General features: G+C 45.2%; 1 protein-coding gene across 1 annotated transcript in view; it reads left to right on the forward strand.

The window, feature by feature from the left end:
• Positions 1-15284: 15284 nt before the first annotated feature.
• IGSF10 (immunoglobulin superfamily member 10) overlaps positions 15285-16437 on the forward strand; it is a 42929-nt gene continuing 41776 nt past the window's right edge. The window contains exon 1 of the mRNA XM_075268786.1: positions 15285-15680. The gene's annotated coding sequence lies outside the window, so the exon portion shown is untranslated. The remainder of the gene's footprint in view (positions 15681-16437) is intronic.

Consider the following 16437-nt stretch of genomic DNA (forward strand, 5'->3'; position numbering starts at 1 on the left):
GGAGGGAGCCTCTAAACAGCCCAGTTTGGGCAAATTCATGGTGGAGGGAGCCTCTAAAAAACCCAGTTTGGACCAATTCATGGTGGAGGGAGCCTCTAAACAGCCAAGTTTGGACCAATTCATGGTGAAGGGAGCCTCTAAAAACCCGTTTGGACCAATTCATGGTGGAGGGAGCCTCTAACCAGCCCAGTTTGGGCAAATTCATGGTGGAGGGAGCCTCTAAACAGCCCAGTTTGGGCAAATTCATGGTGGAGGGAGCCTCTAACCAGCCCAGTTTGGACCAATTAATGGTGGAGGGAGCCTCTAACCAGCCCAGTTTGGACCAATTAATGGTGGAGGGAGCCTCTAACCACCCCAGTTTGGACCAATTCATGGTGGAGGGAGCCTCTAAACAGCCAAGTTTGGACCAATTCATGGTGGAGGGAGCCTCTAAAAACCCCAGTTTGGACCAATTCATGGTGGAGGGAGCCTCTAACCAGCCCAGTTTGGACCAATTAATGGTGGAGGGAGCCTCTAAACAGCCAAGTTTTGGGAAATTCATGGTGGAGGGAGCCTCTAACCAGCCCAGTTTGGACCAATTCATGGTGGAGGGAGCCTCTAAACAGCCCAGTTTGGGCAAATTCATGGTGGAGGGAGCCTCTAAAAAACCCAGTTTGGACCAATTCATGGTGGAGGGAGCCTCTAACCACCCCAGTTTGGACCAATTCATGGTGGAGGGAGCCTCTAACCAGCCCAGTTTGGACCAATTCATGGTGGAGGGAGCCTCTAAAAAACCCAGTTTGGACCAATTCATGGTGGAGGGAGCCTCTAAACAGCCCAGTTTGGGCAAATTCATGGTGGAGGGAGCCTCTAACCAGCCCAGTTTGGACCAATTAATGGTGGAGGGAGCCTCTAACCAGCCCAGTTTGGACCAATTAATGGTGGAGGGAGCCTCTAACCACCCCAGTTTGGACCAATTCATGGTGGAGGGAGCCTCTAACCAGCCCAGTTTGGACCAATTCATGGTGGAGGGAGCCTCTAAAAAACCCAGTTTGGACCAATTCATGGTGGAGGGAGCCTCTAAACAGCCCAGTTTGGGCAAATTCATGGTGGAGGGAGCCTCTAAACAGCCCAGTTTGGGCAAATTCATGGTGGAGGGAGCCTCTAACCAGCCCAGTTTGGACCAATTAATGGTGGAGGGAGCCTCTAACCAGCCCAGTTTGGACCAATTCATGGTGGAGGGAGCCTCTAAACAGCCCAGTTTGGGCAAATTCATGGTGGAAGGAGCCTCTAACCAGCAGAGTTGTGGGAAAGCAGGGTGGAGGGAGCCTCTAACCAGCAGAGTTGGTGGAAATCAGGGTGGAGGGAGCCTCTAACCAGCAGAGTTGGGGGAAATCATGTTGGAGGGAGCCTAGTATTAGCAGAATTGTGCAACGCTTATGGTGGATGAGTATGAGGATGCGGAGGAATTGGAGAGGTTGAGTACAGACATGGAGTTTCATGTTGGGGTGCTTTACACAGGTGGGCACAAAAATGAAGGCTCTATCCAGTGGTGGTTCATTTTTATCAAAGTGAGCCGGTCGGCACTCTCAGCTGACAGACGGGTGCGCTTGTCAGTGATGATGCCACCGGCTGCACTGAACACCCTCTCAGATAGGACGCTGGCGGCAGGACAGGACAGCACCTCCAAGGCATATAGGGCAAGTTCAAGCCACAGGTCCAACTTCGACACCCAATACGTGTAGGGCGCAGAGGGGTCGGAGAGGACAGGGCTGTGGTCGGAAAGGTATTCCCGCAACATGCGCCTATACTTCTCACGCCTGGTGACACTAGGACCCTCCGTGGCGGCACTTTGGCGAGGGGGTGCCATCAAGGTGTCCCAGACCTTAGACAGTGTGCCCCTCGTTTGTGTGGACCGGTGAGAACTTGGTTGCCTACTGGAGGAACTGCCCTCCCTGCCGCCAACGTCACATGCTGGAAACATCTCCATCATATTCTGCACCAATTGCCTGTGGCAAGCATTGATGCGATTGGCCCTCCCCTCTACCGGAATAAAAGACGAGATGTTGTTTTTATACCGGGGGTCAAGGATAGCAAAGATCCAGTACTGGTTGTCCTCCATGATTTTGACAATACGCTTGTCGGTTGTAAAGCACCCCAACATGAACTCAGCCATGTCTGCCACAGTGTTAGTTGGCATGACTCCTCTGGCCCCACCGGAAAGTTCAATCTCCATTTCCTCCTCATCCTCCATGTCTACCCATCCGCGCTGCAACAATGGGACGATTCGAAGTTGCCCGGAAGCCTCCTGTATCACCATCACATCATCGGACAACTCTTCTTCCTCCTCCTCCTCCTCCTCCTCCTCCATTAAACGCAGTGAAGCGGACAGATGTGTGGACCTACTCTCCAGCTGTGACGGATCGGATGCTATCCCTAACTCCTCTGTGTGATCTGAGTTATCCCTGATGTCAATCAGGGATTCTCTCAGAACACACAAGAGCGGGATTGTAAGGCTCACCATCGCATCCTCAGAGCTCACCCTCCTTGTGGACTCCTCAAAGACCCGTAGGATGTCACAAAGGTCTCTCATCCATGGCCACTCATGGATGTGAAACTGAGGCAGCTGACTTTGTGGCACCCTAGGGTTTTGTAGCTGGTATTCCATCAAAGGTCTCTGCTGCTCAACCACTCTATTCAACATCTGAAACGTTGAGTTCCAGCGTGTGGGGACGTCGCACAAAAGCCGGTGTTGTGGCACATGCAGGCGTTGCTGGAGAGATTTTAAGCTAGCAGCGGCTACTGTCGACTTGCGAAAGTGGGCGCACATGCGCCGCACTTTCACCAGTAGCTCTGGAACATTGGGGTAGCTCTTTAGGAAACGTTGCACCACTAGGTTGAAGACGTGGGCCAGGCATGGAACATGTTGGAGTCCGGCAAGCTCCAGAGCTGCTACCAGGTTCCGGCCGTTATCACAAACGACCATGCCTGGGCCCAGGTGCAGCGGCTCAAACCATATTGCCGTCTCATCGAGGAGGGCATCCCTCACCTCGGAGGCAGTGTGCTGTCTGTCCCCCAAGCTGATCAGCTTCAGCACAGCCTGCTGACGTCTACCAACGCCAGTGCTGCAACGTTTCCAACTCGTAGCTGGGGTCAATCTAACAGCGGAGGAGGAGGCGGTGGCGGAGGAGGAGGCGGTGGCGGAGGAGGAGGCGGTAGAGGAGGAGGAGGAGGGGGGTGTTCTTCTCGTGTCCCTGCCAGGAATGTTAGGCGGGGAGACGAGGTACACCGGGCCAGTTTGGGAAGCAGTCCCAGCCTCAACTACATTCACCCAGTGTGCCGTCAGTGAAATGTAGCGTCCCTGTCCGCATGCACTTGTCCACGCGTCGGTGGTCAAGTGGACCTTTGTGCAAAGCGCGGAACTAAGGGCCCGCCTGATGTTGAGTGACACGTGCTGGTGCAAGGCGGGGACGGCACACCGGGAGAAGTAGTGACGGCTAGGGACGGCATAGCGAGGTGCCGCAGTTGCCATCAGGTCCAGGAAGGCGGGAGTTTCAACAAGCCGGAACGCCAACATCTCCTGGGCCAGCAGTTTAGCGATGTTGGCGTTCAAGGCTTGCGCGTGTGGGTGGTTAGCAGTGTATTTCTGCCGCCGCTCCAATGTCTGAGAGATGGTGGGTTGTTGTAAAGAAACGCCTGATGGTGCCTTTGATGGTGCAGGAGAAGGAGATAAGACAGGACCAGGGGAGGATGAGGTAGAAGTCAACAAAGTGGCGGAGGCAGATGAAGTGGTGTCCTGGCTCGTCCTCTGGAGTGCATCGCCAGCACAGTCAGCAGTGGCAGTGGCAGAGGCAGAGGCAGTGGCAGAGGCAGTGGCAGTGGCGTGAACGGCAGGCGGCCTTTGTCCTGCCGTTGCTGCCTGCCACTGATTCCAGTGCTTGGATTCCAAATGACGGCGCATTGAAGTGGTGGACAGGTTGCTCTTCTCAGAGCCCCTAATCAATTTCGAGAGGCAAATTGTGCAGACAACACTATATCTGTCCTCGGCGCATTCCTTGAAAAAACTCCACACCTTCGAGAAACGTGCCCTCGAGGTGGGAGTTTTTCGGGGCTGGGTACGAACTGGAACATCTTGGGAGATTCCGGGTGTGGCCTGGCTTCGCCTAAGCTGCTGACCTCTGCCTCTGCCTCTAGCTACCCTTTTTGGTGCTGAACCTGCCTCAACATCCACACTACTTTCCCCGCTTGACATCCCCCCTGTCCAGGTCGGGTCAGTGTCCTCATCATCCACCACTTCCTCTTCCAACTCCTGTCTCATCTCCTCCTCCCGCACAATGCGCCGGTCAACTGGATGCCCTGACGGCAACTGCGTCACATCATCGTCGATGAGGGTGGGTTGCTGGTCATCCACCACCAAATCGAACGGAGATGGAGGAGACTCTAGTGTTTGAGCATCTGGACACAGATGCTCCTCTGTTAGGTTCGTGGAATCGTGACGTGGAGAGGCAGGTTGAGGGACAATGAAAGGAGCGGAGAACAGCTCTGGGGAGCAGGGACAGTTTGGGTTATTGTTCTGTAAAGCTTCGGAATTTTGGGAGGAAGGAAGACAAGACTGTTGGGTAATAGGAGGAGAGGAGGCAGAGTCTGACTGGCTGCTGGACAATGTGCTGTAAGCGTTCTCTGACAGCCATTGCAAGACCTGTTCCTGGTTCTCGGGCCTACTAAGGTTTGTACCCTGCAGTTTAGTTAATGTGGCAAGCAACCCTGGCACTGTGGAGTGGCGCAATGCTTGCTGCCCCACAGGAGTAGGCACGGGACGCCCTGTGGCTTCACTGCTACCTTGCTCCCCAGAACCATTCCCCCGACCTCGCCCACGGCCTCGTCCACGTCCCTTTCCGGGAGCCTTGCGCATTTTGAATTCCTAGTTAGAAATTGGCACTGTATACCAGTAGTAAAAATTGTGGGTGCACGTAACCCCAATATATTCTTTGAATTCCCAGTCAGACACTGGCACTATATGGCAGTAGCAAGAAATGAGGGTATTTGTATTCCCAATATACTCTTTGAATTCCCAGTCAGACAATGGCACTGTATACCAGTAGTAAAAATTGTGGGTGCACGTAACCCCAATATATTCTTTGAATTACCAGTCAGAAACTGGCACTATATGGCAGTAGCAAGAAATGAGGGTATTTATAACCCCAATATATTCTTTGAATTCCCAGTCAGACAATGGCACTGTATACCAGTAGTAAAAATTGTGGGTGCACGTAACCCCAATATATTCTTTGAATTCCCAGTCAGAAACTGGCACTATATGGCAGTAGCAAGAAATGAGGGTATTTGTATTCCCAATATACTCTTTGAATTCCCAGTCAGACAATGGCACTGTATACCAGTAGTAAAAATTGTGGGTGCACGTAACCCCAATATATTCTTTGAATTACCAGTCAGAAACTGGCACTATATGGCAGTAGCAAGAAATGAGGGTATTTATAACCCCAATATATTCTTTGAATTCCCAGTCAGACAATGGCACTGTATACCAGTAGTAAAAATTGTGGGTGCACGTAACCCCAATATATTCTTTGAATTCCCAGTCAGAAACTGGCACTATATGGCAGTAGCAAGAAATGAGGGTATTTGTATTCCCAATATACTCTTTGAATTCCCAGTCAGACAATGGCACTGTATACCAGTAGTAAAAATTGTGGGTGCACGTAACCCCAATATATTCTTTGAATTACCAGTCAGAAACTGGCACTATATGGCAGTAGCAAGAAATGAGGGTATTTATAACCCCAATATATTCTTTGAATTCCCAGTCAGACAATGGCACTGTATACCAGTAGTAAAAATTGTGGGTGCACGTAACCCCAATATATTCCTTGAATTACCAGTCAGAAACTGGCACTATATGGCAGTAGCAAGAAATGAGGGTATTTGTATTCCCAATATACTCTTTGAATTCCCAGTCAGACAATGGCACTGTATACCAGTAGTAAAAATTGTGGGTGCACGTAACCCCAATATATTCTTTGAATTACCAGTCAGAAACTGGCACTATATGGCAGTAGCAAGAAATGAGGGTATTTATAACCCCAATATATTCTTTGAATTCCCAGTCAGACAATGGCACTGTATACCAGTAGTAAAAATTGTGGGTGCACGTAACCCCAATATATTCTTTGAATTCCCAGTCAGAAACTGGCACTATATGGCAGTAGCAAGAAATGAGGGTATTTGTATTCCCAATATACTCTTTGAATTCCCAGTCAGACAATGGCACTGTATACCAGTAGTAAAAATTGTGGGTGCACGTAACCCCAATATATTCTTTGAATTACCAGTCAGAAACTGGCACTATATGGCAGTAGCAAGAAATGAGGGTATTTGTATTCCCAATATACTCTTTGAATTCCCAGTCAAACAATGGCACTGTATACCAGTAGTAAAAATTGTGGGTGCACGTAACCCCAATATATTCTTTGAATTACCAGTCAGAAACTGGCACTATATGGCAGTAGCAAGAAATGAGGGTATTTATAACCCCAATATATTCTTTGAATTCCCAGTCAGACAATGGCACTGTATACCAGTAGTAAAAATTGTGGGTGCACGTAACCCCAATATATTCTTTGAATTACCAGTCAGAAACTGGCACTATATGGCAGTAGCAAGAAATGAGGGTATTTGTATTCCCAATATACTCTTTGAATTCCCAGTCAGACAATGGCACTGTATACCAGTAGTAAAAATTGTGGGTGCACGTAACCCCAATATATTCTTTGAATTACCAGTCAGAAACTGGCACTATATGGCAGTAGCAAGAAATGAGGGTATTTATAACCCCAATATATTCTTTGAATTCCCAGTCAGACAATGGCACTGTATACCAGTAGTAAAAATTGTGGGTGCACGTAACCCCAATATATTCTTTGAATTACCAGTCAGAAACTGGCACTATATGGCAGTAGCAAGAAATGAGGGTATTTGTATTCCCAATATACTCTTTGAATTCCCAGTCAGACAATGGCACTGTATACCAGTAGTAAAAATTGTGGGTGCACGTAACCCCAATATATTCTTTGAATTCCCAGTCAGAAACTGGCACTATATGGCAGTAGCAAGAAATGAGGGTATTTGTATTCCCAATATACTCTTTGAATTCCCAGTCAAACAATGGCACTGTATACCAGTAGTAAAAATTGTGGGTGCACGTAACCCCAATATATTCTTTGAATTACCAGTCAGAAACTGGCACTATATGGCAGTAGCAAGAAATGAGGGTATTTATAACCCCAATATATTCTTTGAATTCCCAGTCAGACAATGGCACTGTATACCAGTAGTAAAAATTGTGGGTGCACGTAACCCCAATATATTCTTTGAATTACCAGTCAGAAACTGGCACTATATGGCAGTAGCAAGAAATGAGGGTATTTATAACCCCAATATATTCTTTGAATTCCCAGTCAGACAATGGCACTGTATACCAGTAGTAAAAATTGTGGGTGCACGTAACCCCAATATATTCTTTGAATTCCCAGTCAGACACTGGCACTATATGGCAGTAGCAAGAAATGAGGGTATTTGTATTCCCAATATATTCTTTGAATTCCCAGTCAGACAATGGCACTGTATACCAGTAGTAAAAATTGTGGGTGCACGTAACCCCAATATATTCTTTGAATTCCCAGTCAGACACTGGCACTATATGGCAGTAGCAAGAAATGAGGGTATTTGTATTCCCAATATATTCTTTGAATTCCCAGTCAGACAATGGCACTGTATACCAGTAGTAAAAATTGTGGGTGCACGTAACCCCAATATATTCTTTGAATTACCAGTCAGAAACTGGCACTATATGGCAGTAGCAAGAAATGAGGGTATTTGTATTCCCAATATATTCTTTGAATTCCCAGTCAGACAATGGCACTGTATACCAGTAGTAAAAATTGTGGGTGTATATAGCCCCAATTCTATTGCTAGGGGACTTGCAGGGTATTTCTGGGGTGAAGGTGGGGGGGCACACCGTTGGAACGGGTATCGGGGTATATATCGGGTATACGGGAATACACTGACAGTGTATTCCATTCAGGATCCTGGGAAAGCTGGGTTGCGGCGATTGAGCCCGTCAGTGCCACGTTACACTGACAAGCTTCTCCCTGGAATTTAGCTCTTACAAGAGCTGTTGGTTGTCTTCTCCTTCCTATCCTAGCCTGTCCCTGCCTACCCAGAATCTAAGCCCTAGCTAGCTGGACGGAAACCTCCGTCCTCGGTGAATTGCAAGCTCAGAATGACGCGAACCTGGGCGGCGCTGTTCTTTTAAATTAGAGGTCACATGTTTTCGGCAGCCAATGGGTTTTGCCTACTTTTTTCAACGTCACCGGTGTCGTAGTTCCTGTCCCACCTACCCTGCGCTGTTATTGGAGCAAAAAAGGCGCCAGGGAAGGTGGGAGGGGAATCGAGTAATGGCGCACTTTACCACGCGGTGTTCGATTCGATTCGAACATGCCGAACAGCCTAATATCCGATCGAACATGAGTTCGATAGAACACTGTTCGCTCATCTCTAATGTTCATATCTGCACCAGAATCTCCGTCTGCTGCAGAAACCAATAAAAATTGGTGCATAGAAAAGTCCTGCATGAAGAACTGCAGTATAAAAATAGCAGAAACCTGAAAGACACCCAGCAGACTCCATTATAGTCTCTGGGCTACACAGTTAACTGCTGTTTTAGTGGTCCAGAAACTCATACGCAAATGCAAACCTAGATTAATACTGTTTATTATGTTTATCACCTCCCCTGGGCCTACACTTATTATACAGTATTTGGGGGTTTTGAGGAGACCCCCCCAACATTTTGCAATACTTAAACCAAATACTGTATGGGCCAATGTTAGACATTATACTGTGTGGAGGCCACTATGGAGCATTGTGTGGAGGGGCCCCTATGGGATTTCATACTATATGGAGAGGCCGCTATGGTACATTATACTGTGCGGAGGGGCTGCCCAGTCTTTGCTAATTTAGCCCCTGATTGCTAGTGTTGAGTGAATCGGCTCGCAACAAGCTAGATTAATCTCAAATATTCCAAATTTGGGATTTATCTCAGTTGAACTAAAATAGCTGCCATTACATAATTTGAGGTAAATTATTATACTCTTGGATCTCTACAGACCCCTAAGTATAATGGGTGGAGGCCCAAGGAAGGTGTAAAAAATAAATAGCATTTATACTCACCTTCCCTCACCTCTTTTGGGCCTCCTCATGGTGTTCGTCAATATCTGTCTTCCTTGTCCATACTCATGATATCTCAAAAGAAAACCAGAACCGGGGTCCGGTGCTCTCCTGTAATGTCACATACCCAGTTATCAACATTCTTCCATGAAAAGTCCAGACGAAAGGGATATTCAGAGGTTCACTCATCCTTACAAATTACCCCGTGAGTTCTTTAGGGGTGGAGCCTGATTTGATACTTTGTCTACAAACATTGGAAGTTTTTCTGCTCCCATCTGGAATCAGTACCCAATGTCTACCCTTTAGCTGTAATTCACGTTTTTCAGCCTCTGTCCGCATCATGATATTATGTACTCTAGTCTAGCAAATCAAGCTCCGGCCAGAAACACTTTCAGGCTGCTATAAAAAAAAAAAAAAAAAAGTATATTGGGTTAAAAACATAACAGAAAGAATACTTACCTCATCAATAACTTAGCAATACCATTCGCCACTTAACATCGCTGGTCTCTGCTTCCAGGAACTTTCTCAACACACAGAAAATACGCACTCAACAGGTAGGGGCCACTTTGTGGTCCATGATTGGTCGAGTGGTCATTTGCTGTGCTTCCATAGGGACCAGGAAACCAGCGGGACACCTGAACAGCATCAGAATGGGAGCAGCAGATGAATGAGGTGATGGTTGCTTCTTTTTGTTTGTTACTCATTCTTAGCCTTTTTAACCACTTCAGTACCAGGCCAGTTTGTGGTCCAGGACCAGACACATTTTAGGTTTATTTTGTATGTGCGGTTTTGAGGGCTGTAACATTTTTCCCGTATGTCTCAGTCAACTAATTTTTGCGTCTTTTTTTCGAAGACACATAGGGCTTTATTTTTATGTTGTTTTTATTTTCGAATGGGTTTTAATTTTTTTATATACAGGAAAATATAAACATAATAGGAGGGAAATTGTGTCTGTTTTTCAATTTATTTTTTTTATTTTTTTTTATTTAATAACACAAAGTGTCACTGAAAAACTTTATAAAATAGTTTTTCCTCTCTGTTACGGTAATTTTTATTTTGTATGGTGTCGTTGGGGGTGGGGCTATAACCTTTAATAATGGCGTTTTATTAGCGTATTTTTATTATTATTATTTTATTTACATTTATTTAAACTTTTTTATTATATTTTTATTTTTTTTTATTTTTTTCAGATTGTGTCCTCATAAGGTGATAAGAGACCTTTGGGGACATCTGATCACTTTATTTTTGTATTGGAGGCTGATTTCTCCTGCAACTGAGGCTGGTACATTTAGCCTCAGTTGCAGGAAGAATACAGCCTCCTGCACGCTGTATATGCTGTATACAGAGCTGATCTGGGTCCTGTAGGACCCAGCAGCTCTTGCAAGATGCTGCTCCTGGCGGATCACGTGACCGCCGGGTCAGAGGGCGGCCGCATCATGGTGGCACCCATAGCCGTTTATACAGCGCTCATTGAGCACTGTATACACAGCGATCGAGATGACAGGGAAGGGAATAAACCTTCCCTGCTATCTCTCTGGGAGCTCCGGCTGAAGTTACAGCCGGCTCACAGCTTCAGTAGCTGCACGATAATAATAATAATAATAATAATAATAATAATAATATAATAATAATAAATTTTATTTATATAGTGCCAACATATTCCACAGCACTGTACAATTTGTAGGGTTCAAATACAGAAAGATACATTACAAAGAAAGTCATTTCACACAATGGGACTGAGGGCCCTGCTCGCAAGAGCTTACAATCTATGAGGTAGAGGGGGTGACACAAGAGGTAGCAGGGGCGGCATTGCTGTCACGATCTCCGCGCAGCTGCTGTGTTCTGACTGGATGTACCGGTACGTCCTGTCAGAACTAGGCAACCACTATCCAGACGTATATACTCTATGGGCGGTCCGGAAGTGGTTAAAAAAAAAAAAAAATCCTGCGACACCTCTCTGCTAACTTTATGAGACAACCACTATAATGTTATTGAAGTGCACAAATTTCTAGTCATTTGTCATTCAACATTAAAGGGGTTGTTCAGAACCTAACAAAGTTGAATCCACAAGATAGGTCATCAGCTTAGATCTGTTTCACCCACTGGAAGCCAAATACCAAGTATATAGCCAGAACCATCTATCCTATTCAAATTAATGGGATCAGAGCTGCAGTTCTTGATACCATAGCTATAGTGTATGGAGATAAAGCTGTATATAGCACAATAGTGGTGCATGCAGCTGTATGAACTATAGCAGTGGCACTGGGAACTGCAAGTCTGGTGCAATTCACTTGAATAGCAGTAGAGTCGATTACAGACATATATCTATTATAGGGAGTCCAAAGGAGAAAACAGCTGCTATGCGTGGCAACAGTTTCCAGCTTTGCTAGGTCCTGGACTCCTGACAGAATAAATTGAGTAATAATATTACTGTGGACATGGCAAGTTATATATCTTCATGAAATTTAACTTCATGCTTATATGTGTATTTGTTAGGGTGATTCATATTTGCATTGTTTAATATAGTCTTCTGCTCCAAAGTAATAAAAGAAGAACAATCTAAAGAATAAAGATGTAGCCATCCAACGACGGATAATAATGGACCCCGAGGGACCCCACTCACTATCACTGGGTCCCTCAGGTAGCCATTGTGTGCAAAGTATTATCACTGGACAAAAAAACTATCTAACTTTTGATTTGTGATTTTGAAGAGACTTAGGCCCGGTTCACATCTGCGTTTAATGCATATAGGTTCGGGGACCGCAGGTGGACTTCCCGAATGGAAATCTATACTATTAAAAAGTGGTTAGCTAAGAAACAACACAGACCCCATAGACTATAATGGGTCCATGTGGTTTCCACTCAGTTTCCACACTAATCAGGTGAAGAGGAAAGTTCTGCTTGCAGTACTTTTCTCTCCGCATGATTCTCCGCATGAATGCAAAACGCAGATGTGAACCAGGCCTTAGTGCTGGACAGACTGTGATGCAAATATGACCACAGCCTTATACTCTGCATACACTGACATGTTAATGTACATCTATCTACTGCATTTTTTGTGTTTCTCTGTACTGTATTGCAGTTTGGGAGGTTTGCACCTGTTAACCTTTGTTCTTCTTTGGGGGTGCTGCCTGACTTTTTGTTTTTTGCATTGTGCATGCACGAGGTATGGCTTCCTACATGTTGGACGTGCACTCTTCTCATCTACCCTCGGCTATTTTATCTAGAATTTAGCATGTCTCTGGCTCCTACAGTGTTGACAGTGTAGGTCTAAATCTGGACCCCAGAGCAGTATGTCACTGTAGTGGGTGGAATGAGGGTGGGCTCTTGCATTTTCATCAAAATAAGCACCAACTAGCTGAAATGTATATACTGTATATAGAATATGATTATATCAATAATGCATTTTAACCTTTACTTACTTGTTAAATTTGCTGCCTTGCAAATTTAAGGTATATAAATCTTTCATTTAGATTGTAAGCTCTTATGTGTTCAGTACACTGAGTGCAATATAAAGCGTTCTTGAATGTTTGCTAGTGTTTTACGACTGGACGGATTTAGCTGGTTTAGTACAGGAGTTAGCAGCCATTATCACACTCAAGATCACTGCACCGCTTGTTAGTGATTTATGACCTGGCGAGAAAGTATAAGACCACCCTGGGGATAGTGACTGCTGTGTCTTCAGCTTAGCCACTATTAGTGGGAATGTGCCTACAAAACAAAGCTTATTAGCACAAACATCTGACAAGTGGACATCTAGAGATTGTAGGATTATGACCAGACAGTGACCAATTTAGCAATGACATTCTACTAGCTTAATAGTGTGTGCACTCCTATTTACACTGTTGTTCATATAGGTTAGGTTCACAAAATTGCTCATGACACAGCACAACATGCTGACGTACACCATAACAGAAAGCCCCTGAATTGGATTTCTCTCTCTCGATCAAATGCCAAACCTTTATTGAGTGAAGTTTTTTACATTACGTAAATGTGTGCAAACACTGTATATAGTAAAGCTTTATAATGGCCTCAAATGATGATTTGCTGTTGCTATATACCTTGTGTACACCGTACCATCTGCTGGTCAGTGACAGGTGAGATAGTAGGAAACACAAGTCATCTCAAAAGCGATTCCAAGTGCAAAAACCACAAGAATAGTGATAGCTACAAATGCACAACTCCTGAACATTAAAATTTCACGATATGCGTGGATCCGTGCTAATTTCTACAAATTTATCTTCATGTGTAACACGACTTAAGACATTGATTAAAATTCACTTGGAAAAACAGATAACACATTGTGATATAACTATCATCTATTCAGCGGCGTAACTAGGGATGGCGGGGCCCCGTGGCGAACTTTTGACATGCCCCCCCCCCCCTCAACCTCGAACGACTCTGTGGCCCCTGCACACAGTATTATGTCCCTTAGTGGCCCCTGCACACAGTATTATGTCCCTCAGTGGTCCCTGCACACAGTATTATCCCCCATAGTGGCCCCTGCACACAGTATTATGTCCCTTAGTGGCCCCTGCACACAGTATTATGTCCCTCAGTGGCCCCTGCACACAGTATTATCCCCCATAGTGGCCCCTGCACACAGTATTATGTCCCTTAGTGGCCCCTGCACACAGTATTATCCCCCATAGTGGCCCCTACACACAGTATTATGCCCCACTGTGGACACCCATAAATAATTATTATAATTATTATAATCGGAGACCCGGGGGATTAAAAACATAAAAAACCTACTGTTTCTTACCTGTCCCCTGACTCCTATGCTGTCGGCATCCGCTGTCGGCCTTCTTCAATGACGTCGGACATCACATGACCCGGGACGCAGGCCGGGGTCATGGGACGTCAGAGATGTCAGACAACTAGGCCTGAGCTGAGGCCTGCCCGGATCGTGGAGAGGTAAGTAACAGTGTTTTTTATGTTTCTTACCTCTCTCGAGCCTCTGATCATTCATTGCAGACCCCCGAGTATAATAATAGTCTTTGTGGGGCCCGTGGGGCCAGGATGGGTAAGTAAATAGGGCCCGTTACCGGCTGGAGTAACTCCAGCGGTAACGGCCTATTAAAAATAAAAAAAAATAAAAAACGCAGCGGTAGCGGCTGTCACCAGGCTCCTTAATGTCCCGGCCCTGTGGTAGCCGCTTCCACTGCTACCACGGTAGTTACACTCCTGCATCTATTCATCATGGCAAATTCTGTTTTGCTTCATCTGGCTGATACCCAGTAGAGAAACTGAATAATTGTAAGGGAGCGTTCACACTACCACTACTGTCCGCCCCAGGGTTTCCGTCCTATTCCCCGGGGAAACTGGACAGGGGATATCTTGCCGGCGGTCAGCTTTAAAACCCATTCATTTGTCCGTATGCAGCCTCTCCACCTGGAAACCATGTACGACTTTGTGTCCATGCAAAAAATACAGTTTTCAGGCGGAGAGGCCGCATATGGACACCGGCGGTTATCTTTAAAAACGCACTCAAATTGTCCAATTTCCCTGGGGAATAGGACGGGAACCCTGGGGCGGACAGTGGTGGTAGTGTGAACGCCCCCTAAATGTACAGCAGTAACCGGGACAATATTTTTTCACGATATAACATTAGATTCTATTTCCTAGTCATATAAAAGTTCTGTGGCTAGGAAAATAACAGAACTGGCTGCATGTAATGTAGGTCAATGAAGAGCTGTAGGTCAGGTTTTGGCGTCTCATCATTATTGTCGTCCATGGAGGCCACTAGTTGTTCCTTATTAGATTTGTTGGTGACTTATTACTTCACCCATACACAGGCTCTTTTATGTGATATTGTATATAACCTAAAATTGATATACTGCTTTCACTGACATTTAGAAGGATGCATTCATTGTGTTACCATAAATACAGGCAGCATATTGGGTGTCAGTGACATCATATGCTATGCATGCCCTGCGCTGTTCTCCTCCTGTGCACTCCCAGGATGGGATGCTGTGCAGCAGCTCCACTCTACTTGTGCTCTACTATTCTCTCCAGCATAGAGGGAGACTGCAGGGGGCAGAAAGGAGACACACACACACACACACGACTCAAGAAAGGAATTCCAAAACTATATGAAGAGATAGAAAGACAACTTCTGCTTTTACTGGGAACAGATGGAGAGAGACCTGTGAGGATCAGAAGTTCTGCAAGCTCCAGAGAGGACACAGGCTGGATGTAGATTCATCTCAGGGAAACAAATAAGATCCACAAGTGAGGTGTGTGCTGCATGTAATACAATGCCTGGAGCAGCACTCACTGCACATGGCTCTGGTTCATTATGGACATGGTTAAAGCCATAAAAGCAAAGAAACCTCACTGACATCTGGAGGGGATAACAGGATCATTAACCTGTGTTATTGGGGAGGACGACTACTTGTGAGCTGCGCAAAAGTCTGCTCATCACATAAGGGAATCCTGCAACATCCAAGTACCAGGTACTGTTTCCATTTTATACATGTGTATGGATTTACTGTACATTGATCTGAATAACTAGTTTGGTGGTCACTAAGAATACATTATTCCTTGGATGTCACATGTATGTTTGCACATATATACAGTGTATATATATATATATATATATATATATATATATATGAATGCAAGTAGTAATTCTGTTAGATAATGCAATTTGAATAATGTTATGACAGTATAATAGAAAGTTCAGATTCCTCATATTTGATCTGCAAATCCTTCAGAAAATAATAGATGTCAGTTGCGTCAGGTTTATGGTCTTTGAATGGGTTTTAATGCCGCCATAACATGATCTGTGGTCTGCTGATGTATTGACAAGGGACTCCGCATGGTCCTTGTTCTGTATTATCAGGAAGCTCCTACAGTGAGGGATTTACTTACATTGATACATTACGAGGGAGTTACTACTTCTGCTATTCCTAGAGGTTGTGTTACAGCACATTCTACATTGTCCGCCATATCCATAGCAATAACATATACACAACATCATTTTGCTGAATGTTCTGATCTTACTTGTATAAGAATTTACATCAAATATTTGCTACAATTTTAATTACTGCAAACATAAGGGAAAAACAGGAACCTAAATACACTTTTCATTGTAGTCCTGGTTTTGGCTTATAAATGCAGGTCCAAAATACAGATTAAATCTTTATAGCGTGAACATGGCTATACGTTGTGTTTTTCTTTTGGGGTGGGCACAGACAGCAGAGAGACCAT

Source organism: Leptodactylus fuscus, chromosome 3, assembly GCF_031893055.1.
Source record: "Leptodactylus fuscus isolate aLepFus1 chromosome 3, aLepFus1.hap2, whole genome shotgun sequence".
NCBI lineage: Eukaryota > Metazoa > Chordata > Amphibia > Anura > Leptodactylidae > Leptodactylus > Leptodactylus fuscus.